Raw genomic sequence first — 5868 nt, 5'->3', positions numbered from 1 at the left:
AGGACAGATTGAGAAGTGATGGATGAAAGCTAAAGCCCTAATTTCCCATTTGTATTTTACATTAAATATATATATTTTTATATAAATATAAACGGGCCCTCGCGGGAGTACGGGACGGAAATACTGAATCCCGCCCCCGGTCCCGAAAATAAACGGGAGTTAATCTCGCCCCACCCCCGCTTCCGCTCCCGATTTTTTAAAAAAAAATTAGTCTCGTACGGTAACGGGGTCCCGCGGGGGTTTTTGAAATCCCTAGGTCCAGTCTTCTAGGCTCCACTTCCTCACTTTCTTTTAGTCACTGCAAATTAGAACAAATGTGGAAACCATATCCTGTATCAAGAACTTAAGAATAAGAAAATTGTGTATTATTGACTTAGATTGTGTATATTCCCTACGAGGACGCCTTGAACTTACCATCCTTCAAGTCCTGCAAGTGTAACGACCCAAAAATCAACGGTAAAAATTTCATTTTTAATATAGTCAAAACATATATATATATATATATATATATATATATATATATATATATATATATATATATATATATATATATATATATATATATATATATCATTTATTCCAAACATCCAAAACATCGTTAATTAAAACATTTATCAGAGTTCATCCCAAAATCATTCAATGCGGAAAACATGGGTGTGTGCGCTGCGATCGAGCCGGGCCGTTTCTTTCCAAATCGATGATACTTGAAACAATAAACAAAACTGTAAGCACGAAGCTTAGTATGTTCCCCAGAGCATACCCCACACAAACCACATAATCACATAATCCATATTAACTATGAAAGCTACATAAACCATATAAGCCATGCATATAATCATATAGGGATGCCGTGGAAACCTTCCAAGGTCTTACACCAAGTGTCAGGGGAAGCCTCCACGTGGTCTTTACTAACCGCCACTAGAACCCCCACGTGGTCTTGGCTAATTGTCGCGGGAACCTCCACACGGTCTACACTAATCATGGAAATATCATACGAGCTAAACAAGTAAACATACTAGGAAGTCATGGAACCCTCCAAGGACTTATACCAAATGCCATAGGAACCTCCTCATGGTCTTAATATACTGCCACGGGAACCCCCCGGGGACTTCCATACAAATGTCCTAGAGACATTTCACATAACCAACTATCAATCCATATAACATTAAATGGGCCGACCTTGGTGCCTTAGACCCATTGGTATGGTGAGAAGACTCACCTCGAATGCAGATGCTTCCCGAATGAAATCCGTAGTTGCTGCCCTGTCCACTTCCCGAGAGCTACCAATATCAGTTAACACTCAATTAGCAATTGAGTTCTAATCCATACGTATCACATCATACCCGGGGTAAAAAGACCATTTTACCCCTAACCTATCCTTGTCCAATACTTTTCCCCACACTATAATCTGAAAGGCCCAAAGACCAATTAATCAACTAATGGCCCAATTTTCCAAATTGGTCCCAAACCTCTCTAATAGACCTTATCCTAAAGCCCAATAATTTCCTTAGTCCATAACCCTGTTCCCAATGAGCCCACGAAGGCCCACAACAACCTAGTCCAAGACATGGCCCAAACCGAGGCCCATAATGCGAAGTCCATTTCTATATTGGGCCACAAGGCCCATTAGACCCAACTATCCCAATATTGGTCCAAAGGTACATTCAGGCCCAACTACCAGCAAATCCAGACCCAAAACCATTAGGGCCCAAAGGCCCGAAGTCCGCTAAGGCCTAAGTCTTCCTGAGAGCGTACGCCTAGCGTACCCCTTCTGTACGCTTAGCGTACTGGCAAAGGGTTGTACGGGCAACGTACTACATTGTACGCCCAACGTACAAACATGTTATGCATAAAATCCATGAAGTGCTTAATACTTGAAGACTTTACGTCCCAAACTCAGATCTAAGCTCATTAAGACGTCCCAGGGCATAAAGTTTGCAACTTTATGCCCTTGCATGCTATATGGGACTTAAAAACTTCATTCTTCACATTAGTACTTCATTTAAAGCTTCAAACTCATGCATGGAGTCTAGATGCTCTTCAAGCTAACACCTTTATGCACCTAACATGCTCACAAGGCTCAGATCTAACCATTTCAGCCTCTGGAGTGGCTCAACTCTCAAGAGAAGGTCCAAAACCAACTAAAAGGGACAATATAGAAAACCCTAACTATATCTAATGAATAAGATGAAAAAATCAAAGCTTTATACCTCCAGAAGCTCTTCAAGGTGAACTAGATACAGATTCTTGAAGCCCAATGCCACTCCAAGCTTGCTTAGCACTTCCTTCTTCTTGAATGAACTCTAAAATGGCCAAAATACACTCCTTAAGCTAAAAAACACTCTCACAAGGTATCTCTTGTATAAAGGGATGAAATGAGGCTCTACAGGTAGATTAGGGTTTAGTCCTAAAGACTTAAGGATGTTTAAATAGGGGTCAAGTCCGAATTTTAGGGTTTTCAGAATGACCCTCGTACGCTCAGCGTACCTTCTCGTACGCCCCATGTACGAGGCCGCGCACCCTGATCCAGTCCTCGCATATACGCTACGCGTTCCTATCTACGCCTCGTGTAGTTCCTTTCTCTTTGGTACGCCCTGTGTACCACCTTGGTACGCCCGTATACTAGAGCTTTTCCCAAAACCCTAATTCTTCTGAAGACCATAACTCACTCGATACAACCCCGATCTCGGCCATCCATGTATTTGTAGAAAGGTATCGAGACGTTCAACACTAATATCAATTCCTGCCTGCCCTACAACATCACGAACTATAGTCTACTTTCCATAAAAGTCCGAGCTGATAAATTATCGAAATACCCTTTGGTCCAAAAACTCCTACTGAATACCCTAACAACCAAAATACATTATCTAACTCCAAATAGGGTCTAAAATTAAACCCTCGAGGTTCTGAAGCGTGATAACACCCAACCCTCTGATCACCAATTCAAATTGGGAACAATTCGAATAGGATGTTACAACTCTCCCCCACTTGAATTAGATTTCGTCCTTGAAATCCGTCCTTACCTTCCCTGATACATCCAATAATTTGGTCAATACCTCCACAACCCGGGAATAACTATAGCCTTCTCAATGCACCCGAAACCAACCAAACCAGACTCTCTCTCTAATCCCGGCAAAGGACGAATCCTTTGTCTCATGTAGGAAACTACTCCTGCATCCCCATATCCCGAGACCTCACATTGGTTTGACTCCTCGACAGAGCTCCCACACTAGAACCGTACCATAAAATTTTCCTTCGCGGATAACTGATCGAACAACCACTTCCGGTCCTAATTATCTCGGTGTTGCCAACCGGATGAATTCACTTACCACGTCCAGATGCCGAAATCCCGTCTTAACAGATAGTCCAAATAATCCTTCGAGTAGGAGTCTTATCCCTACAACGATTAAGACTTAGACAAGAGTTGTGCAATAAGGTCGAATCAAGTGTTCCGAGATCATTTAATCCTGATGTAAGAGGCTTGGCACCTCCCAGCCCACAAGCTACTCCCATAAGAATCCCAAATCACTACCACTACTCGGAACAATGCACTGCCTCATAGCTGTTTTTCTCAGCAACTGAGGCCTCCATGGATCCAACTTATCTGCCCACATCCGAAATATCGGATTCTTGCCCGGTTGCTGAGCCAGCAAGCAACCTTGCATTCGTCCCACGCGACCTCCGAAGGATACCTCGTTTAACAATAACTGCCCTATCTATACCACCACTCAAGTCTCCTTCAATCCTTTTGATCCATCCGATCATGATAAGCTGACAACCTGTCGTCACTGAATCCGACGCATAAGGTGAATGCTACCAGAATAACTGTAGTCTTACATCATGCCTGGTCTCCTTCGACCTACCGTTTCCCGATTCTAATTGCGTTGTAACTTACTCACAACCTTGTGAACTGGCCCACCTTGGCCTAAGTCATCTAAACGAATCCATGAATGCCACAGCTACCCTGTAGTCTTTCTGCACTTCGCGCACTATCTGAATGCTACAGATTCTCCGCAATCTTACAACACACTCCACGCTATCTGACTACTAGTGAATGCTACGGCTCCCCCATATTCATACAACACTTTCACCCCCATTGACTACTAGTGAATGCTACGGCTTCCCCATAGTCTTACAACACTTTCACCCTAACTGACCATTAGCGAATGCTACGGCTCCCCCGTAGTCTTACAACACTTTCACCCCAACTGACCATTAGTGAATGCTACGGCTCCCCCGTAGTCTTACAACACTTTCACCCCAACTGACCATTAGTGAATGCTACGGCTCCCCCGTAGTCTTACAACACTTTCACCCCAACTGACCATTAGTGAATGCTACGACTCCCCCGTAGTCTTACAACAAATTCACCCCAACTGAACATTAGTAAATACTACGGCTCCCCCGTAGTCTTACAACACTTTCACCCCAACTGACCCTTAGTGAATGTTACGGCTCCCCCGTAGTCTTAAAACACTTTCATCCTAACACAACCGCAACCCAATGCCTTACCCCTAATCTATCAATTCGAAACGCATACAGAGTCGAGCACGCAATCGGCCGAACACCCGAATTGAAGTCAATTCATGACTGGAGCCCCAACCTGCTTCCCCATATTCTGCTATCAAGCCCCAAGAAGACGCGATTAACATGATGGGAAGTTTTATCGAACTCCAAGCTCACACAACCCTCAAACTAAATAGCCACTTGGGCCGCCATTTTCCTCGATGAGGATGAGAAACTCATCCCGGTCCCATACCTGCCCCAGTCCTGAATACTTGGACGACTATCCCCCACATAGATTCAACTAAGTCCGCTTGGCACATGAAAATTGAAGGATTCCCAGTCCTTCTTTCGTTCCAATGATCAATCTGCTGAAGACCGGTGTCTACCACACTAGTGCACCATAAGTAACCCTTCCCAAAACAACACAATTCCTGAAAACCAGGTAACACTTCTTGAATCCCAACAACATCAATGACTCCAGATGCTAAAAAAAAATGATATCACGCTCAGATCTCGAAGTCCGAAGGACGGATAGTCCAACCAAAACTTCAGCAGCAACTCTCTCTCTTCCCTCAGCAATCCCGAATGCTCTTCCAAGCACAAAATACTAAGGCTACTGAAACCTAATCATGATTACCTCGTACAAGCCCTCGATCCAACCCCGACTACCCAAGATGACATCCGAACACTGGGAATCTGCTACTTATAATGGTACGACCTCGTACTATTCCACCAAAGATTCATGATATGCAGTTGGCATGTAACCCCTTCTTGAATATAATTAACTCATCCACCAATAGAGATAACAACCCTAAAATAACTGGAGCAGGTGCACTCACTGCTCCTCTCTGATCATCAGACAGTCGACCTCCTTGTCGCCCACCTGATCACAACGAAAATATAACGGGCTTGCCCCTGTAGGAAATCGCTGCTAACGTGGCCCAACCTGCTACACCTGTAGCAACCCACATCACTAAACAGATTCCAACAACGACTCAGAGCAATCACGGTACATGCGGAACCCGCTCCGCGAGATACGTCCGTCTGAAGATTTCTCAAAGATTCTTCGGCATGCTGACTGGCATCTGAAAACCCTTGCTAACTCAGACTATAGCACCGGACCGACCCGAGATCTAACTTATCATAATTCCAAAGCGATGCAAATTCCCGATATCCATCAGAAATGCCAGAAGATAGCATCTCCACAAACATCTGTAGGAATCCTGACCTCCTCCTCCTCCTGTGTTACCTCGACCACCCTGAGGACATGGTGTAACACTTCCTTCCGATCCCAATGACAATCCAAACCTTTCTAACGAACCTCCATCGTGCAGTTTCCACAAGCGTTGCACTGAACCCGAC

Source organism: Lactuca virosa, chromosome 6, assembly GCF_052849685.1.
Source record: "Lactuca virosa cultivar CGN04683 chromosome 6, Lactuca_virosa_CGN04683_v6, whole genome shotgun sequence".
NCBI lineage: Eukaryota > Viridiplantae > Streptophyta > Magnoliopsida > Asterales > Asteraceae > Lactuca > Lactuca virosa.
Note: the sequence above shows the minus strand (reverse complement) of the source record.